Below are 14,447 nucleotides of genomic sequence, written 5' to 3'. Positions count from 1 at the left end.
GGGCAGAGATTTTTTGATCACTGGGATCTTTTGTGGGGCAGAGGTGACGTGTTCAGGAAGGACGGGTTGTACCTGAACTTGAAGGGGACCAATATCTCTGAAGGGCAAGCAGGTTTACGACTGCTGCAAGGGAGGGTTTCAACGCGATTGGCTGGGGTTGGGGAGGGGTGGAATCCTGACCAGCAGGGAGGCAAGTGCGAGGCTGGAAAGAGATACAGTAATCAGAAACAGTAAATTGAAGACAGGTTAGGCTGGAACAGGACAGGCTTACCGGTAGCGGGCAGCAGTGTTTTTTTTTTTCTCTCTTCACAGAAAGAGCGGGAGCACCAGGGGGAAGTGACGACGACTAGAGGGACAGCCGAGACCCGGAAGCAGTTAGTGTAAGCTTACCTGGGTAGGTTTTTTCCCCCTTTAAAAGCGCGAAGGAGATGAACCCGAGGCACTACACGGGTAGTGCCTCCCACCCGCCCTCCTCCTCTAACCTAATAATAACACCTGTTGTGGTAAGTAGGTAAGTGCTGAATTTTGCTTGTTGTATTCTTTAGACACAGTTTTTTTTTTAAAATAAAAGTTAGCTTTAGAGGGATGGCAGTGAAGGCAGTGCAATGTTCCTCCTGCAACATGTATGAGGTGAGGGATGCCATCGACGTCCCTGCCGATTACACTTGCAGGAAGTGCACCCATCTCCAGCTCCTCCAAGACCGTGTTAGGGAACTGGAGCTGGAGTTGGATGAACTTCGGATCATTCGGGAGGCAGAGGGGGTCATAGATCAGAGTTATAGGGAAGTAGTAACTCCAAAGATGGCAGATAGATGGGTGACAGTGAGGGGGACTGGGAGGAAGCAGCCAGTGCAGGGACCCCCTGCGGCCATTCCCCTCAAGAACAAGTATACCGTTTTGGAGACTTGTGGGGGGGATGACTTACCAGGGGAAAGTAATGGGGCTCAGGTCTCTGGCACGGAGCCTGTCCCCGTTACTCAGAAGGGAAGGGTGAAGAAGAGCAGAGCAGTAGTAATTGGGGACTCGATAGTTAGGGGCACAGATAGGCGGTTTTGTGGGAACGAGAGAGACTCACGTTTGGTATGTTGCCTCCCAGGTGCAAGGGTACATGATGTCTCTGATCGTGTTTTCCGGGTCCTGGAGGGGGAGGGGGAGCAGCCCGAAGTCGTGGTCCATATTGGCACCAACGACATAGGTAGGAGGAGTGCCGAGGATGTTAGACAGGCTTTCAGGGAGCTAGGTTGGAAGCTCAGAGTTAGAACGAACAGAGTTGTTGTCTCTGGTTTGTTACCCGTGCCACGTGATAGAGATTCGAGGAATAGGGAAAGAGAACACTTAAATGCGTGGCTACAGGGATGGTGCAGGAGGGAGGGATTCCGGTTTTTGGATAACTGGGGTTCTTTCTGGGGACGGTGGGACCTCTATAAACAGGATGGTCTACACCTGAACCTGAGGGGCACCAGTATCCTTGGGGGGAGGTTTGCTAGTGCTCTTGGGGGGGGGGGGGGGGGGTTAAACTAACTCTGCAGGGGCATGGGAACCCAGATTGTAGGTTCAGGGTGCAGGGCCTGGAGTGTAGGGAGGTTAGGAACATGGCATCAATTTCCAAGGAGGGTGTCTGTAAACAGGAAAGTGGCTTGAAGTGTGTATACTTCAATGCAAGAAGTATACGAAATAAGGTAGGTGAACTTGCAGCGTGGGTTGGTACCTGGGACTTCGATGTTGTGGCTATTACGGAGACATGGCTAGAACAGGGACAGGATTGGCTGTTGCAGGTTCCAGGATTTAAATGTTTTAGTAGGGTCAGAAGTGGGGGTAAAAGAGGGGGAGGTGTGGCATTGCTTGTCAAAGATAGTATTACAGTGGTGGAAAGGACGATGGATGAGGACTTGCCATCTGAGGTAGTTTGGGCTGAGGTTCGGAATAGGAAAGGTGAGGTCACCCTGTTAGGAGTATCTTACAGGCCTCCCAATAGTCCTAGAAACGTAGAAGAAAGGATAGGGAAGGTGATTCAGGAGATGAGTGAAAGTAATAGGGTGGTGGTTATGGGGGGCTTTAACTTTCCTGATATTGATTGGGAAAGCTATAGCTCAAGTTCGTTAGATGGGTCAGTGTTTGTTCAATGTGTGCAGGAGAGTTTCCTGACACAATATGTAGACAGGCCAACAAGAGGTGAGGCCATACTGGATTTGGTTCTGGGCAACGAACCAGGCCAGGTGTTAGAATTAGAGGTAGGTGAGCACTTTGGGGATAGTGACCATAATTCGGTGATTTTTACTCTCGTGATGGAGAGGGATAAGTGTGTACTACAAGGCAAGAGTTATAGCTGGGGTCAGGGAAATTATGATGCGGTGAGGCATGACTTAGGATGTGTGGCTTGGAAAAGTAGACTCCAAGGCAAGAGTGTAAATGATATGTGGAGCTTGTTCAAGGAGTAACTATTGAGTGTCCTTGATAATTATGTACCTGTCAGGCAGGGAGGAAAGGGTCGTGCGAGGGAGCCGTGGTTTAATAAGGAATTGGAATCCCTTGTAAAATGGAAGAGGGCGGCCTATCTCAAGATGAGACGTGAAGGTTCAATTGGGGCGATTGAGAGTTATAGGGTAGCCAGGAAGGACCTGAAGAGAGAGCTAAGAGCAGCAAGGAGGGGACATGAAAGGTCCTTAGTCGGTAGGATTAGGGAAAACCCTAAGGCTTTCTATAGGTATGTTAGGAATAAAAGAATGACTAGGGTAGGAATAGGTCCAGTCAAGGATAGTAGTGGGAAGTTGCGTGTGGAGGCGGAAGAGATTGGGGAGACACTGAATGAATACTTTTCTTCAGTATTTACTCAGGAACAGGGCATTGTCGTCGATGTGAATACTGAGTCACAAATAAGTAGAATGGATGGCTTTGAGGTATGTAGAGAAGAGGTGTTGGAAATCCTGGAAAAGGTGAAAATAGATAAGTCCCCTGGGCCTGATGGCATTTATCCTAGGATTCTCTGGGAAGCAAGGGAGGAGATTGCAGAGCCATTGGCCTTGATTTTTATGTCCTCTTTGTCTACAGGAGTAGTGCCAGAAGACTGGAGGATAGCAAATGTGGTTCCCTTGTTCAAAAAGGGGAGTAGGGATAACCCTAGTAACTATAGGCCGGTGAGTCTCACTTCTGTTGTGGGCAAAGTCTTAGAGAGAATTGTAAGGGATAGGATTTATGCACATCTGGATAGGAATAATGTGATCAAGGATAGTCAGCATGGTTTTGTGAAGGGCAGGTCGTGCCTCACAAACCTTATTGAATTCTTTGAAAAGGTGACGAAGGAGGTTGATGAGGGGAAAGCGGTAGATGTGGTATATATGGATTTTAGTAAGGCGTTTGATAAGGTTCCCCATGGTAGGCTACTGCAGAAAATACGGAGATATGGCATTGAGGGTGAGTTGGATGTTTGGATTAGGAATTGGCTGGATGGAAGAAGACAGAGGGTAGTAGTTGATGGCAAAGTTTCTTCATGGAGTGCCGTCACTAGCGGTGTTCCGCAAGGATCTGTTTTGGGACCATTGCTGTTTGTCATTTTTATAAATGATCTGGAAGAGGGGTTAGAAGGTTGGGTGAGCAAGTTTGCGGATGATACGAAAGTCGGAGGAGTTGTTGACAGTGAGGAAGGATGTGGCAGGTTACAGCAGGATATAGAGAAGCTGCAGAGCTGGGCAGAAAGGTGGCAAATGGAATTCAATGTAGCTAAATGTGAGGTGATTCACTTTGGGAAGAATAACAAAAAGATGGGGTACTGGGCTAATGGTCGGATACTTGGTAGTGTGGATGAGCAGAGGGATCTTGGTGTCCATGTACACAGATCTCTGAAAGTTGCCACCCAGGTAAATAGTGCGGTGAGGAAGGCATATGGCGTACTGGCTTTTATTGGTAGAGGAATTGAGTTCCAGAGTCCTGAGGTCATGATGCAGTTGTATAAAACTCTGGTGCGGCCGCATCTGGAATATTGTGTGCAGTTTTGGTCGCCATACTATAGGAAGGATGTGGAGGCACTGGAACGGGTGCAGAGGAGGTTTACCAGGATGTTGCCTGGTATGGAAGGAAGATCGTATGAGGATAGACTGAGACACTTGGGGCTGTTTTCATTAGAGAAAAGAAGGTTTAGGGGTGACTTGATTGAGGTGTACAAGATGATTAGGGGGTTAGATAGGGTTGACAGTGTGAACCTTTTCCCGCGTATGGAGTCGGATATTACAAGGGGGCATAGCTTTAAATTAAGGGGGGGTAGATATAGGACTGAAGTTAGGGGTAGGTTCTTCACTCAGCGAGTCGTAAGTTCATGGAATGCCCTGCCAGCAGCAGTGGTGGACTCTCCCTCTTTCTGGGCATTTAAGCGGGCATTGGATAGGTATATGGAGGATAGTGGGTTAGTATAGGTTAGGTGGGCTTAGATCGGCGCAACATCGAGGGCCAAAGGGCCTGTACTGCGCTGTATTCTTCTATGTTCTATGTTCTATGTTCTAGTCCGCAAGGAAGGCCTGTTGGATTAAATTGCATCTGTTTCAATGCAAGATGGCTGACAGGTAAGGCCGATGAACTCAGGGCGTGGATCGGTACGTGGGACTGGGATATTATACCCATTGCATATACATGGCTAAGGGAGGGACAGCACTGACAGCTTAATGTACCAGGGTACAGGTGCTTTATGCGGGACAGAGATGGAGAAAGGAGGGGACGGGATGTTTTGTTTTTGATTAAGGCGAGTATCACAGCAGTAAACAGAAATAAAATAACTGATGGATCATCTTGTGAGGATTTGTCTGGGGAACTAATTAATAAGAAGGGAATGGTGATAGTATTTGGATTGTACTATAGGCCCCCAAATAGTAAACGAGGAATTAGGGGAACAAAAATATGTAGACAGACTGGGGAGACTTGCAGGGCCAATAGGATTGCTTTAGTAGGAGATTTTAATTTTCCTAACATAGACTGGGATTGACATAGAATTAAGGATTGAGATGGGGTGTATCTATTAAGTGTGATCAGAATAGTTTCCTCAAGCAGTATGTAGAGGGTGCAATTCGAGAAGGGAGGAAACTTGACCGACTCGAAGATCAAGGGCAGGACAGGTGACTGAGGTGACAGTGGGGGAGCACTCTGGGTCCAGTGACCATAGTTCTATAAATGGTTTAAATGATTATGGAGAAGGACAAAACTGCTCTTCATGTTCAAGTTCAAAATTGGGGCAAGACGAATTTGTTTGGAATTAAACAAGAGCTTGTAGGGATTGTTTGGAGGAGTTTGTTTGCAGGCGAACGGACCTCCTGCAAGTGTGAGGCCTCTAAAAGTGAAATGTCCACAGTTCAAGGTCTGTATGTTCCTGTGAGGGCAAAAGGCAACGTTGGTAGGAAGAGGGAGCCATGGATGTCAGGAGATATTCAGTCTTTGACCAGCAAAACGGAGGCGTGGCTCAGGTCCATACAACTGGGATCAAGGGAATCTCTGGCGGTATATACGGGATACAGGAGATTACTGAAGAAGGAAATCAGGAGGACGAAAAGGAGGCACAAGATAGCTTTGGCTGCGAAGATTAGGGTGAATCCAAAGAGGTTCTTGAAGTATATTTAAGTAAAAACAATAACTAAATGAGAAAATGACCACTCAAGGTCCAAAGTGGACATTAATGTCTAGAACCATAGGAGATTTGCGAGATGCTCAGTTAATATTTCTCCTCTGTCTTTACCGTGGAGAAATACATGAAGACTTGGGAGCTTAACAGAGATCGTGGTGTTATCTTGGGGTGAGTCAATATCACAGGAAAGGACGTGTTGGATGCATTAGAATGTATGAAGGTGGATAAATCTCCTGGTCCTAAACAGATGCAAGAGGCCACAGAAGAAACTACGGCGACCCTGGGTGATATTTTTGCATCAGCGTTAGCCACAGGTTAAGGTCCAGAATATTGAAGAGTAGCAAATGTGCCATTGTTCACGAAGGGAAGCAAAGAAAAATCTGGAATCGAAAGACCAGGAAGCCTAACATCTGTGGTAGGTAGGTTATTGAGAAGACTCTGAGGGATGAGATATACATGCACTTGAAAAGATAGGGTTTGTTTAGAAATAGTTTTTTTTTCTCTCAGATTCCCTACAGTATGGAAACAGGCCATTTGGCCCAACAAGATAACAAATAACCTTCCAAACAGTAACCCACCCAGTCCCATTCCCCTACCCTATATTTACCCCTGACTACGGGTAACTTAGCATGGCCAATTTACCTGACCTATACATCTTTGGATTGTGGAAGGAAAATGGAGCACCCAGAGGAAACACACACAAACGCAGTGAGAATATGCAAACTCCACACAGAGAGTCACCCGAGGCTGGAATCAAACCCGGATCCGTGGCACTATGAGGCAGCAGTACTAGCCACTGAATCACATGCCACCCTTACTTTTTTCAACACAGTTCAATGACACAGGGATAAAATCTATTCTACCCTTCACCCATGATGCACGTTCCAATATCACATACCATGGATAATTTATTCTCCACTGCAAATGTCATCTTATTATTATTTATTAGTTTGTTATTATTAATTTTAATAATCATTATTAATAGCTGTTTTTAGACTGGAAAGATTGCATGGCTTTGTCAGTGGGAGATCATGCCTCTCAAATTTGTTTCAGTTCATTGATGAAGTGACCAGGAATGTTGATGAGGGCAGGGCAGTTGACGTGGTCTGTAAGGTTTTCAGTAAGGCCTTTAACAAGGCTACTCTTGATAGGCTGGTCTGGAAGGTTAGATTCGCATGGAATCCAGAGCGAACTGGCAAATTGGACACAAATTGGCTTGATGGTAGTAAGCAGAGGGTAATAGTGGAAGGATGCTCTCGGACTGGAGGTCTGTGACACATGAAGTGCCTCAGAGGTCCGTGCTGGGCTCATTGTTGTTTACTATCGATATCAATGATATTCTTGAGAATTTACAGGGCATGATTCGTAAATTTGAAGATGAGACTAAAATAGGTGGCATTGCGGACAGTGAGGAAGTATATCAGAAATTGCAACAGGACATAGATCAAACTGGAGAAGTGGGCCGGGGAATATTTTGGCAACGTTAGATCAAGGGAGGAGTTTCATGGTGATTGGTGGGACCTTAAGGAATGTAGTTGAGCAGAGGGACCATGGAGTTTAGGTCCACCGTTCTCTGAAAGTGGGTTCATAGTTAGACATGGTAGTGAAGAAGGTTTTTGCCACACTAGCATGAATTGGTCAGGACGTGGAGGAGAGCAGTTGGGACTTTATGTTGCAGTTATACACGATGTTGGTGAGGCTGCACTTGTCGGGTTGTGTTCAGGTTTGGTCACATTGGGATCGGAAGGATGGTTTTAATTTGGAATGTGCAAAGCGAAATTTGCAAAAATGTTGCCAGGACTCAACAGTATGAAATATAGGGCGAGGTTGGACAAACGAGGACTTTTTTCATTAGAGCATAGGAAACTGAGAGGGATCGTATAGAAGTGTACATGGATAGGGTGAATTGACCCAACCTTTTTCCCCAGCGCTGGGAAATCGAGGAGGAGAGGGAATCAGTTTAAGGTGAGAGGGAAAAGAATAAAAGTGAAACTGATGGAAACTGTTTTACACAGAGAGCGGTACACAAAGGGAATAAGCTGCCAACGGAAGTGGTTGAAGCATTTATATTAACGGCATTTAAATGGCATTTGGGCAAGTACATGGACAGGAATGAACAAGAAGGCGAGGGGCCAAGTGCTGGGAAATGGGGTTAGTGTGGTTGGATATTTGGCCCACTTTGGGCAAAAGGGCCTCTCTGCCTCTCGCCATGCTGTAGGACTTGATGACTCTACAAATAGAACAGCAGTTGGGTCAAAATCTCAGTTTACCTTTGGTCATGATTTCGAATCATATTTGGACAATGTTCTTTCAATTTAATTTTGCAGATATTTTGCTTTTCAGTTTGTTATCAGCCAAATGTGTGTGTGTGTGTATCTGTGCTTTTGTGTGTGTGTGTCTGTGTATGTGCCTTTGCGTGTGTGTGTATGTGTGTGTGTGTCTGTGTGTGCGTTTGTGTGTGTCTGTGTCGGTGTGTCTGTGTGTGTGTCTGTGTGTGTGTGCATATGTGTGTGTGTCTGTGTGTGCGCGTGTGTGTCTGTGTGTGTCTGTGTGTATGTCTGTGTGTGCGTGTGTGTGTCTGTGTGTTTCTGCGTGTGTGTCTGTGTGTGTGTCTCTGTGTGTGCGTGTGTGTGTGTCTGTTTGTGTGGGGGGGTGTCTGTGTGTGCGCGTGTGTGTCTGTGTGTGTGTCTGTGTGTGTGTCTGTGTGTGTGTGGTGTGTGTGTGTGTGTGCATGTGCGTGTGTGTTTGCGTGTGTGTGTGTCTGTGTGTGTGTCTGTGTGTGCCTGTGTGTGTCTGTGTGTGTCTGAGTGTGTGCGTGTGTGTCTGTGTATGTGTGTATGTGCGTGTGTGTGTCTGTGTATGTGCGTGTGTGTGTGTCTGTGTGTGTCTGTGTGTGTGTGCGTGTGTGTGTGTGTGTCTGTGTGTGTGTGTCTGTGTGTGTCTGTGTGTGTCTGTGTGTGCGTGTGTATGTGCGTGTGTGTGTCTGTGTGTGTCTGTGTGTGTGCGTGTGTGTGTGTCTGTGTGTATCTGTGTGTGTGTGCGTGTGTGTGTGTGTGTGTGTGTGTATGTGTGTGTCTGTGTGTGTGTGTGTGTGTCTGTGTGTGTGTTTCTCAGTATTTTTCAAAGGGAAATATCAATGTACATATTTGCAATATCCCCTCGTCATTCCTCTTTCCATCATAGTTTGAGCAACTTTGTTTTGGTCATAAACGTGTTGTTTTAGCAGATTAAAGAAATCTGCCTGATTTGTTCCTAACACTGACCCTGACACACTTTGAGAACTATATCGTTGGCCATATCACCAACCTCGTTATCATTATTTTTTGTGGCCAGTTGAGGAGTGGGGTAGAAAATGGAGCAGTGAGCCCCAAAAAAACAGGGAATTATCGACTCAATCAGCCAACGTCAGTTTGTTGAAGGGGATTCTGAGGGATGTGATTTACATCTATTTAGGAAGACAATGACTGATTAGGGTTAGTCAATATGGATTTGTCTGATGGAAATCGTATCTCATTAATGTGTTTGAGTATTATGAAAATGTGACAAAGAAGATTGAAGAAGACACTGTGGTGTACATTGTTTACACAGACTTCAGCAAGGCGTTTAATAAAGTGCCTCATCGTAGACGGATTACTAAGATTAGGTTATATATAATCTAGGGAAAGCTAATCAATTGGATACAAAATTGGATTGAAAGTAATCGATTGTTTTCCAGACTGGAGACCTGTGGCCAGCGGTGTGCTGAAAGAAGCAGTGCTTTTCATCATATATATAAACGACTTGGGTGTGAATATCGGAGGCATTTTTAGTAAGTTTACAGATAACATCAACGAAGTGGTGGAGCGGACAGTGAAGAAGATTATCTCACAATATAACGGGACCCTTGACCATCAATGAGTCAAGGACTGGCAGATGGAGTTTAATTTAGATATTTGTGAGATATTGCATTTTGGTAAGTTAAAGCGGGGTAGTGCCCTGGGGATTGTTGCTGAACAAAGAGACCTATGGGTGAAGATTCATAGTTCCTTGAAGTGGAGTTTAGGTAGACAGAGTGGTGAAGAACGTGGTTAGCATGCTTGACTTAATTGGTCAGACCATTGAGTATAGGAATTGGGGTAGCATGTTGCGCTAGTACAGGACATTGGTGAGGCCACTTTAAGAATACTGCATACAATTCAGTTGGCACTGCTAAAGGATGGATGTTGTTAAGCTTGAGAGGATGCAGTAAAATTTACAAGGATTTTCTAACCTGAGTGTTTGAGCTGCATGGAAATGATGAGCAGGTTGAGGCTTTTCCCCTGGACTGTCAGAGGCTAAATGGTGACATGACAGAGGTTTAAAAAGTCCTGAAGGGCATGGCTAGACTGAATGGCCAAGATCGTTTTCCCAGTATAGGGGAGTCCAGAACTAGATAGCATAGTTTGAAGGTGACAGGGCAAAGATTTAGAAGGGACCATAGGGGAAATATTTTCATGCAGAGGCTGGTGGGTGTACTGTCAGAGGAAGTGGTGAAAGCGGTTACAATTACACGTTTATAATATATCTGGATAGACACATGTATAGGAATGTTTCAGAGGGATGTGAGTCAGATATAGGCAAGTGGAACGAGGTCAGACGAGGATGCTTGATCGCATGGACAATTTGGATGTGCTTCCATGCTGTATGACTCTCTTATTCTATCAGAGGGATTAGGAAAAAAATTAAAATTGTCTTTAGAGTGGGAATTCACTTCCCCAGAAGTTTGTGGTGCCTCTCTGATTACAAGTATTCACAGCTGAGTTAGTTAAAGATTTTACAGAGAGTGAGCCACGAATAATGGGATACAGATAGGTAAGTGGAGCTGAGACCACAACCTGAGCAGTCACATTCTTAGTGCCTGTTGGGGAAGGTTCAAAGTCTCCAATGACCCACGCCTGCTCCTCAGTCCCATGCTTCCGTGTTCCATTCAGTCCCTCAAACCTGATAGACAGGAGCAGTTGGAGGCCGCTTACTGCTATAACCTGGTGCATAGAAACAGAGGAGACCATTCAGTCTCTCCAGAATATCCCACACGGTTTGGGAGATTTGGAAAAAGTATTTGGAAGACCCAGGCTGGATATGAAAGAGGTCGCTCATCTCTCTTTACAGAGCTTCCCCTCTCTGTAACTTGTGCTTCATTTGTTGATCATGTTGTAGACCCAGATTTACAGTGAATAACCCCACATACCTCACCCAGCGACGGCTCACAAAATCCGCTGGTCTCCCTGACTGTAACATTCCATAAAATAACATTCATGAAAATAACACCCACTAATATTCCAATAACAGAATGTGAGAACATCAGAAACAGGGGCAGGTCATTCCCATCCCAAGCCTGCCTTACCTTCACTAAGATCATGGCTGACCTGCTCCAAGTCTCAAATATTCCTGAATATACAAGTCTTCTTGAGAATCTCCATAGAACACAGAACAAAGAACAGTACAGCACAGTATAGCACCTTCAACCCTCGATGTTGTGTCGCCCGTTTATCCTACTCTAAGATCAGACTAACCGACATGATTCCGTTTCTTCCATACGCCAATCCAAGATTCTCTTATATTTCCCTCACGTAATTGGCTCTACTTCCACCGCTGGCAGTGCATTCCACATACCCACCATTCTCTGTCTAAAACATCTACCTCTGATATCTCCCCAAACCTTCCTGGAATTTCGTTAAAATTATGCCCTCTAGTGATAAACATTTCTGCCCTGGGAATATGTCTCTGGCTGTTAATTCTCTCTATGCCTCTCATCATCTTGTCCACCTCTATGAAGTCACCTCTCATCTATTTTTCTTCCATTGAGAAAAGCCCTCGCTCCCTCATGGTCTCTTCATAAGACCTGCCCTCCAGTCCAGGCAGCATTTTGGTAAATCTCCTCTTTAGACTCTCAAAGCTTCCTTATCCTTCCTATAAAGAGGAGACCAGAAGTGAACACAATATTCCAAGTGTGGTCTAAGCAGGGCTCTCTAGAACTGTAGTATAACCTCACAGCTCTTAACCTCAATGCTCCAGCTACTGATAGCCAACACACCATATTCCTTCTTAACACCCCCATCAACTTGTGTAGCAAATTTGAGGGATCTGTGGACATGGGCCCAAAGATCCCTCTGTTCCTCCACATTGCCAAGAATTCTGCCTTTAACCCTATATTCTGTATTCACATTGTGCTTGCAAAGAGAATCACTGCACACTTTTCCAGTTTGAACTCCATCTGCCACTGCTCAGCCCAGCTCTGTATCCTGTCAATGTCCCGTTGCAACCTACAATAGCCCTCCACATTCTGTGCCACTCCACTAACCTTTGCGTCATCGGCAAACTTACTAACCCACTCTTCAATAACCATATTCAAGTCATTTATAATGATAACAAACAGCAAAGGCCACAGAACTGATCCCTGCGAGACACCATTGGTCCCTTTCAGTGATCTAGCTCCCCTAACTCTCTGTGTAAGAGAATTCCTGACATTCACTACCCTCTTCTACCCCATGATCTATTGATATGAATAAAGGAGGTAACGCAGGGGCTCAGGTAAGAGAGACTGGCTCTGATCTCAAGGCAGTATTTGACTGAGGATGCCATGATGGAGCCTGAACAAAACCACACTTATTGAGAATTAATTGTGACCTCTCCAGTGTTTGGAGTCATTCACGTCACAAGGGAAGGTGATTATCATCGGTGGGGATAATCTCAGCCATGGGACACATCTACAGGAGATCCTCAGTTTAGTTTCCTCAGCCCAGGCATCTCCAGTTTGTCATCATAGAATCCGTACAGTATGGAAGGAGGCCATTCAGCCAAACCAGTCCACACAGGCACTCCGAAGAGTAACCCACCCAGACCTATTTCCCTCTGACTAATGCACCTGACACCACGGCTAATTGTGCATGACCAATTCACCTGACCTGCACATCTTTGGACTATGGGAGGAAACCAGAGCACCCGGAGGAAACCCACGCAGACATGGGGAGAATGTGCAAACTCCGCACAGACAGTCATCCGAGGCTGGAATCGAACCTGGGACTCTGGTGCTGTGAGGCAGCAGTGTTAGCCACTGAGGCACTGTGCCAGGAGAAGAGGGGGGCATTCACTGAAGTTCACAAAATGTTCAGAACAGGTTGTCGCTCTTCAGCTCTTGAAACAGTCTGTGCCCATATGCAGCAAGACTTGGACAACATTCAAGATCGTGCTGTTAAAGTCTGGGTAACACTTATGTAACAGCACTGTACATTTCCGTATTAAAAGGAGGATTCATTCAGCACCTCAATCTGGTTTCACAAAAATGTGGAGAAGCCATTCATCCCATCAAAACTAATAGGCAAGAAGAGGGATATCCCATTCAATCCCTTCTGCCTGTTGTACAGGAAGATAGAGAGTCTGCTTTCTCCCTCATGTCACGTACATGGGATCAGAAAGAACCATTTCACACCCGGTGTTACTTACAAAGGAACAGGAGGAGGTTATTCCGTTTGTCAAGTCACTAATCCAGGAACAGGAAGGTGTCAGAGATGGCTCCAATGTCACAAACAAAAGGATCAGGGACTGAATAGATAGACTGCTCCAAATTGATCCACATGGCTTAATTACTCATGGTACATATGTGTTACTTTAGCATGGTTTTCTGGCAGTCAGAATGAAGCCAACATTTTTTAGCCATTCTCCAAGTTATCTTCCATCTCCAAGAAGGCAGACCCATAATCTCTGTGGAGGTCACAAACCGTTGGGGAATAGTTAACTGTTTCAGAATGAAGGCATTTTGGCCGCTGACAGGATCGTGTACAAAGTGACATTCAAAGCAGTGTCAAACAGTAACTGTGCATTGAAGTGTTCAGAGTTCATTCAGAGCCTGTACCTCTCTGTCAATCGACATGGGGGCTCTGCAGATTCATGTTAACTGTTGTGAATCAAATATCCAATAAAAAGTATGGAATGGTGTTTTAAAAAATTCTCAAGGTCAGGTTCGTAGGAGAGTAGTCTGACACAGAACAAACGACCAAGAGGCGAGTCTGCTAGAATATGAGCATTTTATTCCCCGCAGCGTCGCCACAACCAGGTCTCATACTTACAACGGGTCTGGCTTATACTCACTCTACATGTTACCGGAACTGGGAGCCGTCAGTTCTCGTAGAGCGGTTGCCAACAACCCACGCTCGGCGGTTAAACGTAACCCCGGAGCAGACTCCCGGGTCTGGCTTATACTCACTCTACATGTTACCGGAACTGGGAGCCGTCAGTTCTCGTAGAGCGGTTGCCAACAACCCACGCTCGGCGGTTAAACGTAACCCCGGAGCAGACTCACCGAACTGGAGACTTTTCCAGCTGATATACTCTTTTCCAGATATAAACATTCATGTGAACAGCAGAGCAAGGCTAAAAAACACATTCCATTCTGGTTACATACAGATAAGAAGATTCACACGGGGAGGTGTGTAATAAGATTCACACGGGACTAAGCAACACCTCCATTCCGGTTAGATTCACACATGTATTGGGACATAATTTTTAACCGTTTCACCACATTCCACTGCTTGGCCCAATACATGTGTTACATTATGCTTAATTCAGTTCAATTCGTTTCAGTTAATTTCAGTTCAGTCAATTCAGTGTAGTTCAATTCAGCTCAGTTCAGGTCTGTTCAGTTCAATTCAATTGTGTTCAATTCAGTTCCGTCCATTTCAATTCAATTTAGCTCAGTTCCATTTTGTTCCGTTCAATTTGATTCAATTCAGTTCAATTCAGTTCAGTTCCACTCAGTTCAGTTCAGTTCAATCCCATTCAATTCTGTTAACTCCGCTTCAGCTTTTTGGACATGCCCACATCCTCCGCT

Source organism: Chiloscyllium plagiosum, unplaced genomic scaffold, assembly GCF_037043375.1.
Source record: "Chiloscyllium plagiosum isolate Xiang-an unplaced genomic scaffold, Cpla_swu_hap1 HiC_scaffold_46, whole genome shotgun sequence".
In the NCBI taxonomy this organism is placed as follows: domain Eukaryota; kingdom Metazoa; phylum Chordata; class Chondrichthyes; order Orectolobiformes; family Hemiscylliidae; genus Chiloscyllium; species Chiloscyllium plagiosum.
Note: the sequence above shows the minus strand (reverse complement) of the source record.